The 22,963-nt window shown below is 52.2% G+C and overlaps 1 protein-coding gene across 5 annotated transcripts in view; it reads left to right on the plus strand.

Moving 5' to 3' along the window:
* Positions 1-22,963, plus strand: part of GNG7 (G protein subunit gamma 7) — a 115,116-nt gene that overhangs the window by 74,388 nt on the left and 17,765 nt on the right. The gene's annotated exons all lie outside the window — the stretch shown is intronic.

Raw genomic sequence — 22,963 nt, forward strand, 5'->3', positions numbered from 1 at the left:
AGAGGGAGGTGGGAGGGTCCAAGTCAGAGATGGGAGAGGCTGCGCTGCTGGCTGTGACGATGGAGGAAGGGGCCACGGGCCAGGGATGCGGTGCCTCTAGAGGCTGGAAATGGTTCTCCCTGGAGCCTCCAGAAGGACCAGCCCTGCTTACACTTGTGTTTAGGACTTCTGACCCCCAGAACTGTCAGAGAATCAATGTGTGCAGTCTTAAGCTACTAGGTGGATGGTCCCAGAAAACCCAGTTACAGAGTTACTGAGTAATTGGGATTTTTGCTTGTTTGGTGGCTAGAAAAACATCCTTTGCCCTCCCGCCTTAGATATGTGGCTTGTTCTCATGTGTCCCCAAGGAAGTAACCAGTACGCAGAGCTGCTTTTGTCCTCTTCTTGTCATTGTGAACACTTACAGACTTTGGGGCAAACGCTCCAGTGCTTCCCAACTGAAGCTGCTTGTGTACCCAGGTTGCAGAGCCCCCAAGCCCATGCCCAGCTCCTGCCGGGTAGCCCGCATGTCCCCCTGCCGCCTGCTTTCCCAGCAGCCTCCTTCCACTTTCCGCTTTCCCTTCTCCCCCGCCACCTGGCTCCTGGCACCAGCCCGAGGGCCTGGGCAGGGCTCAGGTGCCTGTGGAGTCCCAGGTGAGTCACCAGCCAGAGCTCCGGGTGTCCACCTGGCTCACTGCTCTGCAAGAGAGGGTGACACTCAGCCCAGGACAGCAGCCCCGGCTGCTGGGAATGGCCTCTTTGCTCTCATTAACTCGTGACACAGAGCCATGTGACACGGTCGTTTTCTCCCAGACAGCTGTCTCCCCGCCTCTGGTCTGGATGTGTCTGGAGGGGTAGGACCTCGGGGTAACGGGTCCCTGCAGCTCAGGCAGTGGCAGGTGGGCGAGGGCCAGGGCAGAGATGCAATCTGCATTCTCAGGGTGTTTTTTCGTCTGCCTCTCCCAGCTATTTCCTGGCCCCTCACAGACAGGCGACTCTGGCGCCTGGCCAGGGCCGGTTGTTTTCCATCAGGGATCAGTCTGGGATCCAGGCCCCCACGATCCAGGAGGCCGGAGGCGTGGGTTCCAGGCCCACTCCACCTCTCCCAGCTGTGTGACTTGGAAATCCTTTAACTCGTGGTCTTTCCACCTGATTCTGTTGACATTTGGGGCCCAATGACACTTGGAGGGAGCTCCTGGCACCGATTGGGCGGGCCAGGGATCCTGCTCAACCCCATACAGTGCTCCGGGTGGCCCCACAGAAAATGACCTGGTCCCAGTGTCAGCAGTGTCCAGGGGATAGATTCTGTGTTAATAATTTGAAAAAAATTGAGTTTTAGATCCTTAGGCTCGCAGCTGACACCATAACAAACTCCCAGTGGTCGGAGGGTGTAAACCAGGGTGTGCCGGGTCTGTGAGTCACCTCCTCTCTTCTCCTACTCAGTGTTTGTATTTAAATGTGTGCATTCTCCTGGGGTCGGTGGAATCCTTGGACCAGCAGTGTGTCACCTGGGGTGATTCTGTTCCCAGGGGATTCCTGCTACATCTGAGGATATCTGTAGTTGTCGTGACTGGAGGTGTTCCTGGCATGGAGTTTGCAGAGGCCTGGGATACTGCTTAACCCCCAGGATGGTCTCCCACAGAGAGTGACCAGGCCCCAGGGTCCCCAGTGCTAAAGCTGTTTACAGGGATTCGAACAGGTGCTTTTCGCTTAGGTCTCTGAACTCCGGAATAACGGAGCGTGTGGCCGCGTCATTCATCGAACCCCTTGGGGGACCCTGCTCACCAACGCTTTCAGCCCTGCCAGACCAGTCACTTGCTGCACATGCCTGAGCTCAGTTTTGTGTTGATTTATTTATATTTCACCTCATTCCACAAAGAACCAAGATAAGCATTCAGGAAGTGATTCAACCCAACAGAAAAATACAAATAGCTTTATAAAATTGAGTGCCCGCGGGGAGTCCACATGCCACCCTCTGCACTCTGGTCCCAGCTCCCCTTCTTCGAGGGTCCTGAGCTGGGACGGGGCTCTGCCTCCAGCTGAATCTCGGCGTCTCTTAGCCTCAGAGCCGCCCCTCCGGAGTCACTGCCTCCCGTGAAGTCACGGGGCTGCACACGCGCCGTAACGCGCGAGATGGCGCTGCTTGGCTTCTTGGATTTACTCATAAGTGTATAATACATATAATATTGGGTATATAAATAAATATGTAATAAGTGCACATAAGTAACATTTTAAATACATTCATATGTGTTATAAATATGTTTATAAATATATCAAATGTATGTTGTATTATAAATTTCTTATAAATATATTAAAATACAAATATTAAATATAATACTATAAAACATATTAACTATATAAAAGCATATATTTATATGCATGTTACATATTTATATGCATCTTAATGAATGTTACTTTAGAATAAATATTACATTTATTTATAAATAAATGTATACAGTATATATAATATGTGCATATAAATACATAGGTAAGGTACACATATAGATATATAATAACATAAATATATTAACTATATAAAATACTAGTTTGTATGCATACTACATATATGCATATATTTCCTGTGTATTTATATTTACCGTATGTATATGTGTACATACATGTGTTACATATACATTATATGTATATATAAGACTTGTAGTATTACCACCACCACCTTGCCCCCGCTGGCCTTCAACAAGTCAGCTGCCACATTATAAAAGGATCCGTGGGAGAGGCCACATGGCCAGGTCCTCGGGGTGGCCTCTAGTTGCTGAACGTGACTCCAGCCAACAGCCGGTGAGAACTCGGAGACCCCAGTCCTGAAGCCACAGGAAGCAGAGGGTGCCAGCAGCCTGGGGGGGCTCTGAGGCGGGCCCTTCCCCGTTGCCTTTCTGGCGAGACAGTGGCCTCCTGGGGCCGAGAACCCAGCTTAGTTGTGCCCTGACTCCTGTTCCCCAAACTGGGAGACATTAAATGGGTAGCATTTGAGGCCACCACAATTGTGGCAATTTGTTACATGCAGCATAGAAAATCGGTCTGCTGACCGAGTGCCCCAGCCTGCAGGCCTGAGGGCAGGGACACCGTGGCTGGAAACCGCAGAGCTTTGCACACAGAGGAGCGCCCTGGTGACTGCACAGAGTGAACAAGCACAGAATAAGTGGACGCCCCGGCTCCCGCGTTCCAGATGTGTGTGGGGGTTGCCGGCACTGCTTCTAGTCCCCCTGCCCTCCCCTGCCTGTAGTCGTGGCCACCGTGCATTCCACACGTGTCCAGGAGCCACAGTAGCCCTGCAGGAAGGAACAGACCCTGACGCCCCACGTGCAGGCCGCCGGAGCGCTCGGCTGAACCCACCCTGGCCTGTTTGTTTTCGTTGCTGGCCTCCGGCACCGCCTGGGCTGCATGCCTGCACGTCACCCAGGGCGACTTGGCCACGGTCTGGGAAACTCAGTCTCGAAGGCCACCAGCCCCGAGACCCCTGCTCCAGGAACATGCATGTGCGACATGTATATCTGGGTGTCCGCGCGTGTGTGCGTGCACGAAGGTGATGTGTGTGAGGTGGTGTCCCTTCTGGTGTGCTCATCTCCCAGCGGCTTTCCACGTCAATGTTCAAGGATGGTCCAAAAAAAAAAAAAAGAAAATCACAAAAGACAAAGTCCAACCAGCATTTCTTCTGGCTTCTGACAGTCCAGAGCCAACCCTCGTCCCCATAAGCAAAACGAACCCTGACATTCAAACACCATTTTCACAGGCCTTCCACAGGCCTGCAGGAGGAACCCCATGAGCCCATCTAACCGATGAGGACACTGAAGCTCAGATTAAAATGGGGTTTAGGACAGGTGTGGTTGTGAACAGACTGTAACCCTCGTGCACAGCAGCTGGTGGGACTGTAAGATGGTGCCGCGCTGTGGAAAACAGTCTGTGGGTGTATGGTAGTTGCTCAAATACCTAAAAATAGAGTCACCGTGTGACCCAGCAATTCTACTTTGGGGTATAGACCGAAAGAATTGAAAGCAGGGACTCAAAAGGTATTTGCCCACCATGTTCACAGTAGCTTTATTCACAACAGCCAAACAGTGTGTCCTTCAACAGGTGAGCGGATAAAGAAAACATGGTCTGTCCAGAGAATGGAATATGATTCAGCCTTTAAAAGGAGGGCCCACTGACACCCACTACAACATGAATGAACCTTGAGGACATGTATGCTGAGTGAAATAAGACAGAAGGACAAATACTGCGTGGCTCCACTCACAGGAGGTTCCCAGAGGAGTCAGATCCACAGAGACAGAAAATAGGTGGTGGGAATCAGGGGGCTGGAGGAGAGGGAGTTAGTGTTTAATGGGGCCAGAGTTTCAGTTTGGGGAGATGAGAAAGTTCTGGAGACGGATGGTAGTGAAGGTTGCACCACATTGTGACTATACTTAATGCCACTGAGCTATGCAATCAAAAATGGTTAAGATGGTCAGTTTTATGTTATGTGCATTTTACTACAATTAAATCTTTTTTAATTAAAATAAGCAGTGCTTTCCTGGAAAGTGACTCAACTCAGACTTTAGCTTAGCATACACCGATATATGTTCATCCCCGCCCACGTTGTTGAGTGTCAGGGCAGGATGGCAGGGTGGGCGCAGGTACAGCAGAGACCCCCAGAGAGGGAACAGAGGACCACAGCAGGGGCAAAGCTGCATGGGTTTTACCTGGACTTCGCCCAGCACAGGCGTGGCAGCTCCTGGCTAGACTCAAGAATGGAGGTGAGGTGAGAGGAAGCATCTCTCATCTTGGGGTACTCCCAGCTCCTCAGAGCTGCAGAAATCAGGGCCACAGTCTTCTCAACAGCTGGTGTCAACCACCCGCAGTCTGTCACATTCACATGGTATTTTACCAGCTTCTTCCAGACTGCATTTCATTTGATCCCTCACACGAAACCTGGGAGGTAAATATTTATCTTGTGTTTAGATGGTTCTCTGCAGAGAATGTAGAAGTGGTTTGGCCAAGGATGTGCAGATGAAAGAGGACTCGACACAAGCAAAGTGTTGTGCCTTCTCATCGCTTCCCTCTGACTAGCCTCCTCCATTAGCTCGTAAACCTCGTGGGGGAGGGGTGCTCAGAGCTGTATTCCGCGCGGTATCTGTTAAATTAAAGACGTCCTTTTAACCCAACACAGTCCCTTTCAGGAAGTTCACACATCAGTTCATAGAGGTTGCCTCATTTTTTTTTTCACAGCTGCATAATATTCTATTGCTTGGCAAAAGCAAGGAGTAAATATTTTAGGCTTTGCAGAATTGGGTTTGCTTAAGGAGAATGGGCTTCTATATTGGATTGCTGCTGCCAAAGTAGAAAGAATTGTATCATTTTAAAGTCCCACCAGCAGAAATGAGAAGAAAGTAGGTTAGTGGTTGCCAGGGTCCTCAGTCTTAGTAAGTGGTAGGAGCAGACACTGTGTCAGGCGATAGTGATGGGGCCTGGTGGGAACAGGACCACGAAAAGCCACAGAGGGCCACCTAAAACATTCTGCAGAAGCCTGCTTTTTAAGCTCCTTTTCACTAGCAACGTCTGTCAGGGGACCCCGCCGTGCTCTCAGAAGCTGGACTCCCAAGCATCAAAGGCGTCTGGGCTGGGTGCTGGGTCACAGGGAGGGCCAGGCTTACCTCCTCTGTGCCTGCTGTGACTTCTTGGAAAAAAGGATGTGTCCGGCGTTGGCCCTGCTGCTGCTCAAAAGAACAGATACCCCCGATTAGCCTAATCTCAGGCCATCGCTTCCCCTCCGTGACAACCCTGCTATGGTTTGGGTATGGGAGGATCCCCCACCCCATGAACCTCAACATTTGCCCCTTCTAGACATTTCACACACTATGTTGCCTTTTATGTCTGTGTTCTCTCACTGAGCACTGTGTTTTCCATGTTTGCCCACATTGTAGTGAGCATCAGCACTCGGCTCCATTTCATGGCTGCGTAATATTCCCTGATATGCATCTGTACCACATTTTAGCTGTCCGTTCACCAGTCGATGGGCATTTGAGTTGAGTTCACTTTTTACCTATTATGAATGCTGCTGCTGTAGACAATAATGCACCTGTTTTTCTGTAGACGTATGTTTTCATTTCTCTTGGGTGTGTACCTAGATGTGGAATTGCTGAGTCAGATGGTAACTCTGTTTTAACTTTTTGAGGAGCTTCCATTGCTTAACTTCAGGAAGCTGTAGCTCAGGGTTCTACAAACTGCAGCCAGGCAGTCAAATCTGGCCATCTGCCTGTTGTTGCAAATAAAGTTTTATTGGTACACAGCACACACCCATTACATTGCGTCAGTGGTAGCTTTTTCACTACAGCAACTAAGTTGAGTCCTTGCAATGGAGACCTTGTGGCCCACAAAAACAAAAATGTTTACTATCTAGCCTTTTACAGAAAAAAGGTATTTATTATTTAGCACTTACACCACACACTGTAATCATCCATTTATTTGTCTCAAGATTCCCTCCCTTCTCCCTTCTCCCCCTGCAGAGGAAACTCCCTAGGGGCAGGACTTTATCTTTTATTTCTTAATTTCGGTTTCCTACTGTCATTAAAAGTTTAGTCGCATTACCTTGCCCTCGCCTTCCCGGAAAGCTGAACTCACTCCCTGAACTCGTGGGCCTGGCTTTCCTGTGGGGTGCCGCGTCAGGCGGGGGGCCCCCCCCAGCCACCCCACGGAATCACCTGAGACCCCTCCGCCAGGCCGCACCCAGACCAACTGCGTCTCCTGGGAGATGCTGCGTCTATGTGTTTCACAGTCTCCAGCCCCGCCGTGCCCCCGCCCCCTCCCCCGCCCCTGCCATGATTTCAAGGTTGGGGAACCCAGTGCTAACTGGTCCCTAATCCCAAATGTCTGTAGTTCTTATGAATTTAGTCCTGGATAGAAGGAACCACAGAACCTCCTCCCATGCAAACAGCTTAAATTTATTGAGCCCCGCAAGGTGCAGTCTGGCCGGCGGGTTTAGGTACTTTTCTGCATTTTCCCCAAGGGCCCCGAGCCTGTCAGTCCAGCAATGAAAGGGGACCCCTTCTCACTCAGGGTCTGACTTGTCACAGCTGCAGGGACACACCTACAGCCGATTCTTTATTTATTTTTCTAATGTTTTCATTTCCTGGGGCAACCGTAACAAATGATTACAAACCGATGGCTTAAAACAGAATCCATCCTCTCACGGTCCTGGGGCCAGAAGTCACGGGGCTGCGCTCCCTCCCGAGGCTCTAGGGGAGGGTCCTTCCTGCCTCTCCCAAGCTTCTCAGGGCTCCAGGCGTCCCTGGGATTGTGGCCAAAATCCCTATAACCTCTGCTTCCGTCGTCACGCGGTTTCTCCCTGTGTGTCTGAGTCGAGATCTCCCTTCACTTTTCTTATAAAGATACTAGTCATTGGATGTAGGGCCCACCCCAAATCCAGGATGACCTCATCTTGAGATCCGTAACATCATTTATCTGCAAAGACCCTTTCTCCCAATTAGGCCACAGGCCCAGCTTCCTGGCGGACGTGAATATTTGAGGGACAGCATCCAACCTGCTACAGCCAACAGAAATTATCTTTGTTTAGTTCAACACAAAACTGTTTTCCTCAGAGCCATTGTCACTCCCACTTGGCAACCTCTCCTTTTACTTTTTCATCTTTGTGTTGTTTGCACTTGTGTAAGCACCTCAAATCCTTCTTGGACCAGGGAAGGGCGGGAGGGTAGGTAGGAATATTTTCAGTTGACAGCTATATTGCAATATATCAATGTATCAAATCTCTCTCAGTAAATAAAATTTTAAAAAGTAAGTTGATAGTTAACAGGTATGTTTAAAATTCCTACTTAAAATGAATACACTGAAGGGATTCAAAGTTATTAGTGCAATAATTTTAGAGCAGTATTTTTCAGTGGAATGGGGGGGCGGTTGGTGCTCCTGCCTCAGGGGACACTGGGGGATATCTGGGGACATCTGGTTGTCACACTGGGGGTGCTCCTGGCATTGAATGGGTGGGGCCAAGGGATGCTGCTTAACCGCCCACAATGCCAAAGGGGAACCCTGTCATAGACACGGAACTCAAGGGTTAGCTTTTAACTGAACAAAAATGTTTGTTTATTGGTCAATTAAAAAAAAAAGAAATTGACTGTAGGTTTGTCCCCCTGCAGCTGCGACAAGTTGCTCTCCCCCGTACACTGAGGACAGGGGCAGGGGGAAGCTGCTCTGGGTTTTCTGGTGCCTGGGATCCCAGGTTTGAGTGACCCCCCCACCTCCCCATCCTGTGCCAAAGCCCCAAGTGGGCAGAGGCCATGAATGCCCGCAAAGCAATTTAGTTTTCTTTCTGAGAAACCGAAGGCAGCGAGACTTCTAACAGGGGATTACCCACCTGGCTCCCAGAAAGAGCTGTTAAAAATCAAATAGCAGCTCTTCCGGTTTCAGTTACTGCCCGGGGCAACTTCCTTGAGGGGAGTTCCTCTCAGGCATTCCTGAGACATAAAGAAAAAAACAGATCTATTTTTAAAACGTTCTAGGAGAGGCCAGGCTGAGACCTGCAAGGACGCGACCCGGGCAAGGGCAGTCAGGGGCGAAGCTCAGGCCGAGAGCTGCTTGCCCTGAGCTCGCGGGCAGCCCTGCCTGGTGCCTCCCGGTGCTTGCGCAGGGACCAGGCCAGGTCTCCCCCTGCACTGCTGCCTCGTTTCTCTCCGTGGGGGCCGGTCCTGGGCACCTTGGGGGTTCAGCAGCATCCCTGGCCCCCACCCACTAAATGCCAGGATCACCCCCAGTATGGCAATCACAGATGTCCCCAAATGCCACTCAGTGTCCCCTGGGGCACAGGGTTGCCCAAGTAGAGACCCTTGAGCTAGTGACCCCCGCACTGCCCACACACACACCCACCCCTGCATAGCAAGCAGGGTCTTACTCATGAGAGAGCAGAGTCAAGTAACCAGGGGTTCTGGAATTTTCCTCTCTTCTTTCTAGTGGATGAGCTGAGAAATAGCATGTGTCTGTAGAAGCACTGGGGATCCTGCCTGGCCAGGTCTGCAAAGCAGTCGTAACATTTTCCTCAGCAGTATTGTAGAGATAGAGGGGAAATTAAACTTCTGACCCATAATGAACACTGAGTAAGCCTGACGTCCCCAGCCCAACCCCGCGTGACCTCAGCCCAACCGCGTCCCACATGGCAGCTCCGACATCCATAAAATTAGGACAGTGGACTGACTGAGGGGGGGGCTCAGCTGCAGGCATGTCAACCCCAAAACCAAAAGGCTTTTGGATGTGACTCAGGCCAATCGGTCTTTGACCCTGGGGTCCATAGCTCCTACTTCTAACAATTTGGGTTGTGTTACAGTCATAGTACATTAGTTTTATCATTATTGTAAAAAAAAAAAAAAAATCGGTGCCTTACCAAGTGCTAGACACTATGCTTGACTCACTTTGTCCTCCCAGTGACCCCAAGAATGAGGTGGTGGGGTCCCCATGTTACAAACTAGGCCATGAAGGTTCAGAAAGCGAGTGGGCCAACATCCAGACCAAAGTCCAGAGCCAGGGCTGGAGCTCAGTCCACACCCCCTCGCTGCACTGGAAAGACTGACTGGTGTCGATGCCTCCAAGCAGATGCCAGCTGGCTGTCGTCTAGAGCCTTCTAGAACTTTCTAGGCAGTTTTTCCTTCTCATCAAAACTTTTCATCCTGCAGTTAAAGTCTGTCCCTTCTCTTCTGAAACCAACCTGAGGTGACCTCTGAAAATGGTTTGCTTTTCACTTGACCCAGAAAACCCCACAAAATCATGCAAATCAAGAGGTTCAACTTCATGTTCATTTTAAGAACACTTGTAAAACTGCCCAGGCCATCGAGGGTATGCATATTCGAAAAACCACCAACTATCTGACGGATATCACTTTACAGAAGCAATAGGTATGCCCAAGCCAAACAGTGGGACTGGACCCAGGGTCGGTAGCCCAAAAAGAGTGCTGAATTTTTGCTGCACATGCTTAAAAATGCAGAGAGTAATGCTGAACTTAGGGGTTTGGATATAGATTCTCTGGTCTTCGAGCACTTCCAGGTGAACAAAGCCCCCGGGATGTGGTGCAGAACACAGAGAGCCCCTCAGTGGGTTCACCCATCCATGAGCTCTCCCTGCCACACTGAGATGCTCCTTCCTGAAAAAGAGCAAATTGTTCCTAAACCAAAAGAGGAAGAAAAAATATTCCTGAAGAAACAAAATTTATGGTCCAAGAGTAAATTCAGTGTAAAATAAATACTAATAAAAGTTAAATAAATAAATAAATAAATAAAAGCCCTGGCTGGTGTGGCTTAGTGGATTGAGCACCAGTCTGCGAACCTAAGGGTCACTAGTTCGATTCCCGGTCAGGGCCCGTGCCTGGGTTGTGGGCTGGGTCCCCAGTTGGATGCAAGAGGCAACCAATTGATATGTCTTTCACACATCTATGTTTCTCTATTTCTCTCTCCCTTCCCCTCTCTCTAAAAATAAATAAAATCTTTTTTTAAAAAGTAAAAAACCCCCACCTGTACCCTCTTTTCTATCTTCAGGAGCAAAAGTCAGGAAACCATTAATGAAAATTATAAAAATAGTAACATCGGAGTACTGCTCACTCTGGGGGGAGCCCCAGGGTGCCTTGGGGTGCCAGAAAGGTTCTGTGTCTTGATGCAGGTGACAGTGACACAGGTGTGTACACTTAAAATGCGTGTGGCTGTACTTTAATGATCTGTACATTCCTGTTTGCATGTTATATACTTCAACAAAAAGACTGTGGCAAAATAAAAGGTGTCTGAATCCAGGAACTATTTAGGCTCAGGGGTGGCCTACCTAAATGTCAGTAATGGACAATTATATCTATAATAGTAGTAATCATATAAATTATGGTACATCCATGAAATATAAAACACGGGCATAAAAAGTCACTAAATGCCGGATGAGATCTGAGAATAGTAAACAGGCATTCAGGGCGGGGCGGGGGGGGGGGGGGACGGGCGAAATCCAGATAAAGTGGAGTCTGACTCATAGAGCACACCAGCCAGTGCTCATTTGTCCCTCTTGGCAAGATGTCAGCCTTGGGCAAAGCTGGGTGAAGGGCGGGTGGGAGCCCTCGGTGCTGTTTATGCCGCTTTTCCATCAATCTAAAATGATTTCAGCATAAAGGTCCTTTTTTAAGTCAAGTGCTAGAAGAATCTGTGATGGCATGGCAGAATCCTATTTCCCACACAGTATAATGTGAAACAAATATTTTAAAGGCAGGCGATCGACCAGGGTATAGGACCTGAATGTGTAAAAATGGGTGAGTGTGTACATGCCTGGAAGAAAGGAGGTGGTAGGGTTATGGACTGAGTGTATGTGACTTCCAGATTTTTTAAAATGCAATTGTGTTCCTTTCACAGTACATGTATAGTTGATTCTTGTTACTTGCAGCAAACACTGAATTAGTGAATATAGAACCACTGCTCTTGGGGTTATACAGGGTTAGGCCCCTGTGAGCCTTTGGTCACATTCTCCTCAAGCAGCAGCCGCATAGTGTTAAAGACACATCTGATACGCATCGCTGCCTCATTAACACTGAGCCCACAGCAAGCTTCTCTGACACGTGTATCTTTTTCAAAAAATACATCTCAGCCTTCTTGCGCTCAGGAACCCTAGACAGCACTTTAGCTCTGTGCTTGTTGGGGAACATTGTAGTCACCCACAGAAATGCAAAAACTGTGGCAGTAAACATTGAAAAAGACCCTGGTTTATAGTCTGATCTGACACAAGAAGGCAGAGCCTCTGTCTCCTGATTCTAGCCCAGCGAGGCATGCGCCCTGCGCGTGTCTGTGAGTGACTTTGAGAACCCCGCAACATTGAATGTAATGGGTGTGTTGATTTGGGGGTTACAAATAAATTTTAGCAAGTAGGCAAATTCACAAATACAGAATCTGTAGGCAGTGAGCACAGACTCTATGTAACCTTCCGGCCTGGTGCCAGTGCGGGCCCATGGTCATTAGGTCATTATGCATAGGGCAGACGTTTCAGGCGCCCGGCTCCCTGGCCTCCCAGCCAGCAGTGGTCCTGTCTCCCAACCGGGCCCACTAGCTCTCCCTACTTGGTGCCTTATTTCTGTGTGTGTCTCGCCTAGCCCTCCCTTAAGGTGGGGTCTCAAACAGAGGTGATCCTATCCCCCAGGGGACACTGGGTCATGTCTGGGGACATGGTTGTTACAACTTGGGGTGCTCCTGGCATCAAGTGGGTAGGGCTGCTTAGCACCCCACAGTGCCCAGCACGGCCATGTCAGCAGCACTGAGGGGGAGAGACTTCTGCTTTAGAGAAAGCCACTTCCAGTCACCACCACCTTCTGGCTGAGACCCCGGAGGCTCTGTGACACTCAGGCTGGGCCTCAGCCTAGGAGGTTCTTGCCTGACTTCACTTCCCCATCCCCAGCCTCCGGTGCCACCTCACTCCCACCCCATGTTCAGGATGGCCCTCAGCCCTGACTCAGGAGGGGCAGTCCTAGCGTGTCCCTTTGTGTAGATGGAAAAACCCCCATTTGTTTGCGGAAAAAGCAAATGTTTGCAGAGGAAGAGGGGCCAGCTCTCCGAGGCCACAGGAGACCTCCAGAGCCAGAGGGAAACAGCCTAGCCTTCCAGTGGGCCTCACAGTGCAGGAAGTTGGGCTTGCATCGGTCTGGGGGCCGGGGCCCCTGCTGACCTCCCCAGGGCAAGCCCACAGTAGAATGAGCCCCAGGACCAGCCTCCTCTACAACTGCAAGGTGGTCTACAGCAAGCTTTGGAGTGTGATCCTAGCCCAGCAGCTGAAGGGTCCTCCTGGGAGAGCAGTACAGGGCATCCTTCTGGTCAAGCGCATGTGCAGCCAGCCCTGAAGCCTCTTCATCTGCTGGCCATGTAGACCACACTGCAGCTAGGGATGGGGTCACCGCTTGCCTCTTCTTCTGTACCTCGGCGGGAATTAGTAAAGGGAGGGACCTCCCTGGGCAGCGCACTCTCAGGGCAGCTGGTGCAGTGTGGGGAGCAGGGTGGAGGCTTGCGTGCACTCTCAGAGGCACCCCGGCAGCTGGACACAGTGGCCCCCAGGGACCCTCATGCTGTTGGAGTGTCAGGGAGAGTTGTGGTTCTGTCCAAGGTTGTCCAGCGTTCCGCTTGGGGCAAGGGGTCCCCTTCTGTGGAAAAAGGTGGCTCCAAAGTATCTGAGTCCACCACCCCCAGGGCTTGATCATGGGACTTCCTTCCTTTCCTGTTGACCTCCTGGCCCAGGGCGGCCAGCCTCAGATCCCTCGCCTTCCTGCGCCCATATACCTGTCACCTCTTCCACTCGAGGTTAATTGGTTTGCCCCCGAGTTCACTTTTTCCAGCTCTCCCTTTTTTCCCCCCGGCACGTGGCTTCCATCAAAGTACAAAACCAGACATGGAAAAACACCACACATTACACTCACAGCTTCAGTGGCTGGATATTTTGTTTTTCTCGTGCTCATGCGTCCGATGGGCTGGACTTGGGGTCCCCGTGTTTTGAAGTGGAATAATACAAGTTCCAGAAGAAAACTTGATTCCCCCCACCCCTCAAAGAAACAGGCTGTCTTTCTGAATGGGTCCGTGGTCAGGTATGAAGAATAAGGGGACTCGCCCCCAGTTTCCCTGGAGGACGCGTGCCACGTTTTTGGCAATAGCAAAGTAATTTCTGTGCAAAAACCTGGAGATGCTTAAGTAAAAAAGATTTAACCATGCTTGTTTCCCCCTCTTTCTCCTTTTTAAAATAGAGTAGAGAGGCGTTTCTTGGAAAAACTATAAAAGGTATGTAGCATTTTATCTTTACTTCATGAGCTTGGAATCTCGTTTTTGAGAAAAAGGAACAAACAAGCCACAATATCTCACACGCACATGACATACTGGGAATTGTGTCACTGACAAGCTCTCTTGGGCTCAGAACCAGGAACCCTGAGTTTAGATGTCAGGTTGGCCTCTGAGCCACCATCCCGCGTGGGCGGATGCCTTTCATCTCTGCCACCGAAATAACGTCCTCCAGCTTCCCAAGAATGTTGCAAAGATTACTAAGACCACAGTTACAGAAACAGTGTACTGTGTCCAAGTGGCTCTGAGATGTGTGCAGAACCAATTATCTAATATGAGGGAGCAAGTTGTTCAGTTTCTCCTCTAATCCATTTCTAAAAGGCCTCAGTATGCCCTGCTCTCCCTTTTTTCTCCATTGTTCTGGCTAACAGTTTGCCAAAGTTGCTGACTTTTTCAAAGAGCCAGCTTCTGGTTTCATTGATTTTCCTCCCCTTTGTCTAGCTTTGTTTCGTTTTCTCCTCTGTGTCGTTGTCATTTCCTTCCTCCTGCTGCCTTTGGGTTTCGCTCACTCTTCTCACTCTAGTTCCTTAAGTTGTAAAGTCAGGTGGCGACTCGGAGGCCGCCCTGGATGCAGGCGTTTGCAGCCCAAGCACCGCCGACCCCTCACTGCATCCCCGCACGTCCATACACGTCAGTGCGTTGCATTTTCATCTTCAAAGCATTCCCTACTTTTCCTTGGGATTTTTTTCCATCACTTGTCTAAAAGCGTGTCTCTTAACTTCCACAAGTTCCATGATCCATTTGGGAAGGAAAGGGCACCAGCACAGGTTTCCCCATCAAGGACGTAAGCAGCTGCATGGGTCGGACTGGCTTTCATTCCGAGACTATCTCATGACTTTAGGGGGCTCAGGCAGCACTCCCTACAGGGCTCGCTGCTGGGGTGGAGGGAGGGCTGGTTTTGGGGTGGGGACTTAACTTGAGCTCATGGCACCACTCATCCTTGTGAGGGGAGCTAGCACTCCCCGGAGTTCTAAGAAGTACTGCAGGCTTTGCTACAGCCTGGTCCCCCGGTGGCTTCACCATTCACCTCGCTGAAGGCTCGCCTCCCTCCAGCTTGTGCTTCTGGGGCTTCAGTGTCCCCGAATGCGCCAGACCTCTGCTTCGTACAGCCCGCAAGTGTCAGAGGCGGAGCCTGGACCAGGGTGAGGAGAGCCAGGCCCTCCTCTCGGGCACAGAATTTAGGGGGGAAACTGAAAAACCCAGTCATGGCAATAAGTTGTATCAGTGTAGCAGTATTTCCTAAAACTCAAAATTAATGCCAAAAGCAAAATCCACAGTGAAGGCAAAAATATTAAAGAGGGACTGACTTCGCTCTCACCCTAGCCCTGTTGGGTGCTGTCTCTAACAAAAACTTGATATTTACTTCATCGTGGGTAGTTTTGACTTTTTATAAAGTCATTGCATGAAAGTATGAGTCATCGCAGTGGCTAAGCTCTCGGTGCCCCTTAGATTTTGCGCCCAAGGCGAGTGCTTTAGCTGCCTCACCCCAGCCTGGCCCAGCGGTAACAGTGACTCGGACACGGTGCTGATCTGAAGCATGGTCACTTCCCTGTGCTTACCAGACGCCGCGGTCTTGGCCCTTGCATGCTCTCTGTAAGCAAAGCACAAATATGCACCCATTTTTCTGACACGGAGATCAGTTGCCAGAGATCCAGCAGGAGGTGTGTGTACCCCTGGGACACATGCGTGTATGAGGGTCTCAGCAGAGCCACCTCCACCGGGTTCAAGTGTCAGGAGAGCCGGCCCAGGCTGATGGCCGCAGCTGTGGGCCCAGGCCCCTGCGGCGCAGCGCCCGCTGGCGGGGTGGCAGAGAGCCCCTGCTAGCTCCAGTTGAGCTGTGGCTGCGAGCTAGCACTAAGCCCCCTGGCCCTGCTCCCAGGCAGCCCAGCCATGCCTGCTGTCGACCTCTGTCTCTTCCCTTCCTCACCTCCTGCCGCACCTGCTCTATCTGCAGCTCCCACTCAGGGACTCAGCAGACACTTAGCAGATGCTGGCTGTGGGCCAAGCCTGGCTGCTCTGTCTTACTTCGTTCTCACAGGAGCCCCAGAGAGCAGGTATCCTTATCCCCATTTTATAGGTGGGGAAACTGAGGCTTAGCAGGACAGAGATTTGGCAAGGCCCACCAGCTGGTGGACAGCAAAGCCAGGATATGAGTTCATTCTGACCGCGAAGCACCTGGCAATTCATAAAGTCACGGTTCTCCAGAAACAGAACCAACAGGCTGTGTATATACAAAGAGGTTTATTTTAGAGAGTTGACCATGGAAGCTGGCAAATCCAAAAGCTGCAGGATGGAGACTGAGTGGTGTTCCAGTCCAAAGGCCACCGCTGGAAAATTCCCACTTGCTCAGAGAGATCTGTCTTTTGGGCTAGCCGGACCTTCAGCTGATTAGACGAGGCCCACCTGCAATCTGCTTTACTCAAGGTCCACCAGTTTAAATGCCAATTTTATCCAGACACACCCTCACAGAAACATCCAGAATAATGTGGGACCACATATCTGGGCATCTCACGGCCCAACCAAGTGGACATATAAAATTAACAATCACGTGATCTCCCAGACTGCACAGCCACTTGCCACTTGAACAGGACCCTCAGAGCCCTCCAGAGCTGTGGTCACTTTCCCTGGGAGTGTCAAGTCTGTGACAGCAGCTGGCTCTCCCCAAGCCACCATCCAGCCGTAGGCCAGGCTGCGTTCTTATCTGGAAGCTTAAATGGGAGAGAAGCTGCTTCTGAAGTCCCTTGAGGCATTGGCAGAATTGCTCTCCTTGCTGCTGTAGGACTGTGAATCTAGCTGCTTGTTGCCTGTCAGCTGGAGTCCGCCATCAGCTCCGAGGGGTCTCCCACAGCACTTTGCCAGGTGAACTTTTTTTTTTATCCTCACCTGAGGACGTTTTTGTCATTGCTTTGAGAGAGAGAGGAAAGGAGAAAGAGGAACATCGATGCGAGAGAGCAGCACCAGTTGGTTGCCTCCTGCCTGTGCTCAGATTGCGGATCATACCCACAACCTAGGTATGTGCCCCGACTGGAAATCCATCCTGCAACCTTCTGGTTACAGGGCGACGCTCCAACCAACCAAGCCACACCGGCCAGGGCCAGGTGAGCTTCTCGTACACAGCTGCTTCATCAAGCCAGCCCGTGCGAGATCACATTTCTGAGTTCTGCTTGTTTTCCCTACTTCCTGTGTGCTGGTTTTGATCGAAACTCTCCTTCCTAAGTCTTGCAGAGACTGAACGGCGGGTGCTCAGCCCCGAGGTAGCCCTGGTTCCCCTCTCTAGCAAGAGCCCCAAAAGACCTCAGCATTTCAGGGCAGCCCAGGGCTGGGTGGTGTCTCACATTAGCAAGAAGAGGCGTGATGGAATTTGGACAGACGCAAAAGGGGATGTCAGCAGGAGCAGAAGCAGACACTCGGTTTCATTGTTAGAAATTCCATGCGGGTCATTGAAACCTTGTTTCACGGCAGAGACCGCAGGGCTGCTGAAATAAACTTAGTCTCACAAGGGGTTTTCTGCAAACGCAGAGCTGGCCCCCCTGCAGCCCTGTTGCCACCCATGGGCACCTGGACATGAAGATTACCTTCTTCCTGGTTGCTGGGGCTCTGGGCACCGGGATCCTCAGCAGGGACCTCTGCAGCTGCTCTTCTCTGGAAGGTTCCACAGGAGACACCAAATGCCACACTTAGCATCACAGTGCTGATGTGGCTTCAATCCCAGTCATGTCCCCAGAGGAGGACACAGCCCAGTGACACCTCAGTGGTGGTTATTTCGAAGCATCCTCGTCCTACACTGGCCAAAGCCTGCATCCTGGACGCAGACTTTTGCTCCTCTGTCCCCATCCCCCACACTGCTGTTTCAGGGTCATGCTTCTAGCCGAACACAGTGGGTTGGCACCTGAGTAGGGGTCCCATCCAGACGTCCAGGTGCTCTGCTGTTGGCCAGGGTGCCCTGACGTTTGACCCCAAACCCTCCTGTCCATGTCTGATGAGCATTTGGGCCCCTCAGGAGTTGTGACATGCCTGGACACTGAGGATTCACAGCATGAGCCAGGAGCAGGGGCCTGGGAGCCACATTAGTATCCTCAGCCCACCCTGGCTTCTCATTTGAACCCGGTGGGACCAAAAGGAAGGGCACATCTCCTGAAACCGGCTCCTGGGCTGGGACATCCCTCAGACGGGTTCCTTCCCTGTCAGCACTGCTGACACTAGGACTGGGTCGTCCTCTTTGAAGGGCCATCCTGGGCACTGTTGAGCAGCATGCCTGGCCCCACCATCTCAATGCCAGGAGCGCCTTGATCACGATGGCCATAGATGTCCCAGACATCTCCCGGTGTCCCCTGAGGACCACCCTGGGTAAGGTGCAACTGCAATTAATCACACTGGCTGGGCTGTTGTTTTTGTTTTGCTTTTCTATTTGTGTTTGTTTTTTTCATTTTTGACACAAAGGATGTCCCTCCCTACAGCCAGCTCTTAGGTAGAGCCTCTCTGGATCTGTCCTATCCCGGGACTCTAACAGCATCAGAGGTGGAGGTCCCTCAGATGCTCAGTAACCACCAGACAGCCTGTGAGGCAGTGTAAAGCCTTCTGTACTGTTGACCAGCAACACAGACAGAGCCCAGAGCAAGAAACTCTAGCCAGTGACGTGGTTCTAGATCCAAGCTCAAGGGTGTGTGGACCCAGGGCACGCCGGCAGGTGTAGCCAGGTGCTGCGCCCCAGCCTGCCTGGTCCTGGCAGCCCCTGCCCTTGGAGAGACTGGCCCTGGGGATAGAATAAGTTCCTTAAGGAGGCTCCTCAGTAAACACCTGCAATGTGGCCACCGTTCCCTTCTATTCAGGTGGCTCATTGGTGCCTAGCTTCCTCGCCATCACTCCCAAAGACATCCATGTCCCAATCCCCAGGACCTGTAGATATGTCACCTCATATGGCAAAAGGAACTTAGCAGGTGGGATTAAGTCAAGAATCCTGAGATGGGGATGATCCTGGATTATAAGGGGGTCATTGTCATCACAAGGTTCTTGTGAGAGGGAGACAGTGTCAGAGTCAGAGATGGGAGAGGCTGCGCTGCTGCCTGTGACGATGGAGGAAGGGGCCACGGGCCAGGGACGCGGCGCCTCTAGAAGCTGGAAAAGGCTGGAAACGGATCTCCTGTGGAGCCTCCAGAAGGACCAGCTCTGACCAAGTATGGATTTAGCCCCAGAACTGTCAGAAAATAATGTGTGATTTTAAGACACCAAGTTGGTGGTGATTTGTGCCAGCAGTCACAGGAAACGGATGCAGTGCCCAAGAAATGTCCGAGGAGCTGTGGATACACTGAGGAGGGGTTTTAGTGCGGCCTGGTTGTGCATAGACAGCAGGCCAGGGGCTTCTCAGAGGGGATGACACTTCACCGGGTTTTGCAGGATGTGTAGGAGTTTGTCCGGGCCCTGGTGGGGAAGCCTGGATCTCCCCTTTTCCCTTCCCAGCCCTCCTGTCCTTTGGCTTATGAGCTACACCCTCACTGGGCCAGGGTGACAGCATGTCCTCAGTGTCAGGAAGCCTAGAGCAGAAGTGCCATGAGCCACAGGCTCCCTGTGCCTTGGCCCAGCCCCGTTCCCAGGCTTGCAAACTCTCACATGACTGCAGTCATCCTCTCGGTGGACAGAGAAAGCCTTTTCTTCTGCACGCGCATCAGCTGCATCGTCACCCTCCGTCACCCTCTGTCACCTCAGGCTCTTTGTCCTCTTGTGCCCACAGCTGCTCATTTCCGGGCTCCGCGCTCCCGGCCGCGGGCAGTGTCTGCCTGCCCTGCTGCTCTGTTTCCCTCTGGCTTGTGGGCGCCTCATTCATTCCCTTTCTGGGGCTCTTTCTAAATATAGCTGTCCAGGGACTGATTTATCCTGCACACAAAGGAACTGATGACAGAGAGTCACAAGACACTGTTCTCCAGTGCTGCGTGCCTTCCCTTGGGAAACGTCTGCCTGGCAAAGCCCCTACTAGGGTTTTACGGCCCCTGAGCTTCCACTGAGAGGCCCTCACAGGGCTGCCCTTTTCCATGCTGGCCAGGGTGACCATGACCCTGGAAAAGCTGCAGGCACAAGGGAGGGGGTAGGGAGAGGCCCAGTGTTTGAAGACCTGGGGCGCATCAGGGGTGAGGACAGAGGCAGGGGGTGCCTGCTTGGCCCCTGGCTGCTGGGGGCAGGGGCATCAAAGAGGTTGTGTGGCTGCCTCGTATAGAAGTTCAAATGCCAGCACAGCACCCATACCTCTCTGTAGATCCCCTTTATGAGGTGATCTTGTTGGGGCCTGGGAGGTAGCCCTATCCCAGCTTCTGGGGACACATCAAAGAACATGCCCCTCCCTGACTTTATTATCCCAACATCTGACACTTGTGCATGTTTCCGCAGAATCTAGAGCAGGTCTCCCCTTCGGCACAGCTGACACTGGGGCTGGGTCATTCCCACTTTCTGGGGGGCTGTCCTGGGCACCGTGGGGTGCTGGGCAACATCCCTGGCCCCCACCCACTCGGTGCCCAGAGCACTCCCAGGCGTGACAACCACGGATGTCCCCAGACATTGCCCAGTGGTCCCCGGGGGGAGGGGCAGGACTGCTTGGGGTGAGACCCCTGTTCTAGAGACTTCTGTGACATGAATTGTGGTGCAAAGGTCTTCCCTGGAGGTGTGCAGGGCCGAGGCTTGTGCACACAGTAGGTGTGCAAGAAAAGTACTTCGATGGAGGTGCATGTGGACAAGCATCTGCAAACGCAGCTCCCAGCAACTTAGGAGCTGTTTTTCTCCCAGACCTCCATCTCATTTTGTTTTGGTTTGGGACTTTTTTGTTCTGTCAACAAAACACCCTCTCTTCTTCCGATCACGGCGCGCCCAGGAACAGTCGGCCCTCGGCCCCGGGAAGAGCCTGCATCCTCCGCCTGCACTGTTTGTCCTGTTGAATGTGGCTGGAGGTGTGTGTTTGGAGGGATTGAGGGGTTTTTTTTTTCTTTCCTATTTAATGGCAGGCAGGGGTGAGTGTCCGACTGCTGGGCCCTGGGAGGGAAAAATTCAGAAGCTTGGTGAGCTATAAAGCTACCGGTTCCGGAAGTTTTAAAGGAAAATGAAGGCTGTTCTCTCTGAAGACAAGTAGTTGCTGACGCCTGCCTGCCTCCCCTCCCCACCCTTCCCGACTTGCTGCCAGGAACTGTGAGCTAAGCCCTGCAGCCCCCAAGGACTGCCAGCTGCTCCCACTCCCCCAAGGCCACCTTCCTGGGCCCTGACTCACCAGGCACGCGGGCCACAGAAGCCTGGATGAGGAGACGGGGGGGGGGGGGGGGGGGGGGCGGTGCCTGTGGAACTGCCTGGAAGCAGCCAGGGCCCTCTCTGAGCTGGAATTCCCTGAGGCCTCTGCCATCAGAAGATCAAGTGCTCGCAGCACTCATGTCCCAGTTTATAGGAACCACACGGAACGGATTAGCCCACTAATGGGGAGGCCACCAGAAAATTCCCTGGCCCGAATGCTATACCTGCATCTCAGGGCTGTGATAAAGGGAAATGGGAGAAATCACGTGTGCCAACACGCGCCGGTCCGTGTCCATGACCCACAGCCAGTTGTGAATGCCAGCTGGAATTGCCCCAGGCCACATGACCAACACCTAGCACAGGGACTACGAGTCCAACCGTGAGGTGACACCACTCTGGTCTCACCCTGGCCTGTGCCGCAGCCATCTAGGCTGAATAACAAACTAGCACAAACTTAGCCACTTATGCCACCCATGTGCCAGCCCATGGTTCTGGGGGTCTGAAGTCAGGCTGTGGCCAGGCCGGCTTCGCTGCTCAGGGTCTCACTGGGCTGAAGCTGAAATGTCTCATCTGGAGCTTGGGGTCACCTGAGCCCATTCAGATTGTTGCAGAATTCAGTTCCTTGCAGCTGCGTGATCGGGGTCCCTGTTCCCTTGCTGGCTGTCAACTCCCAGCAGTTGCCTCTGTTCCTCACCACCTGGCCCCCTCTGTCTTCAAAGCCAGTGACAGAGGGTCTCCCTTGCATCAAATCCCTGGAAGCTTCAAGTCATTTCTGCTCCCAGTTAAGGGTTTTCCTGACCTAGGTCAGGCCCACCAAAGGTTATCAATCTTTCTTAAATTCACCTGTGTCACCTGATAGGGCCTTGGCATGGAGCATATTCCAGCATATTCTCGGGTCCTGCCATACTTGAGGAGAGTTGATTATACAAGGTCATTGGGGTCAACATACAAGGGTGCCCGCCACACCTCGTCTCGTCCCTCCCACCGACCTGCTGCTTGACTGTTCTGTGTTTTAGACAGATGCGTCTTCCACAGCAGCGTGCCTTCCACAGCAGCGTGCGGGCCAGGCCTGGAAGAGGTGGGGCGGGGGCCCGCAGGGCTCGTGGCCTCAGAGTGAGCGCGCCAAAAGGGCCAGCCAGCGTTATGAGGAGGAGGGGCTGTGTAGGCCCCAAATAGGCCTCAAATAGCCATGCAGCCTCTGCTGAGCCCTTGCTGGGTTGCTGGGGAAGGGTCAGTGTGACAAAACAGGTGTAGAAAATGCCTGTTATTGCCAAATAGCCCCCGGAGAAGTGGGCGTCCTCCTGTGCCCGCAGTCGCTGCGTGCCACAGGTGAGAGTGGCCCCTCCTGACTCGGGGTGGGGCCTGAAGCCAGCAACACCACCAAAAAAAAACACGCACACACAAAACCAACCCCGATTCCCATTTCCTGTCATTCCTATAATCCTTCTTGTCTTTAACAGCAAAATTCAGGAAAGAAGCGTGGACGTGAGGGCTCTCCTGAGGGGCTTTAACCCAGCCTTCCCACAGGGGACGTTGGGCCCCGTCTGGGTACCTCTGTGGTTGTCACAACTGGGACACTCAGTGGGTGGAGACCCGGCAGGCTGCTCAGCCTCCACAGAGCCCAGGAAGGCCCCCCACAAAGCATGTCGCACCCCAGTGTCAGCAGTGGCGGGGGGCCTACACAGCCCCTCCTCCTCATAACGCTGGCTGGCCCTTTTGGCGCGCTCACTCTGAGGCCACGAGCCCCGCGGGCCCCCGCCCCACCTCTTCCAGGCCTGGCCCGCACGCTGCTGTGGAAGACGCATCTGTCTAAAACACAGAACAGTCAAGCGGCAGGTCGGTGGGAGAACCGAATCCCGAACCCCGTTCTTCTCATCTTCCAGCGCCGTCAGCCCCCA

This window comes from Pteronotus mesoamericanus, unplaced genomic scaffold (genome assembly GCF_021234165.1).
Source record: "Pteronotus mesoamericanus isolate MK-2021 breed Mesoamerican mustached bat unplaced genomic scaffold, CSHL_Meso_final contig_1210, whole genome shotgun sequence".
Lineage (NCBI taxonomy): Eukaryota > Metazoa > Chordata > Mammalia > Chiroptera > Mormoopidae > Pteronotus > Pteronotus mesoamericanus.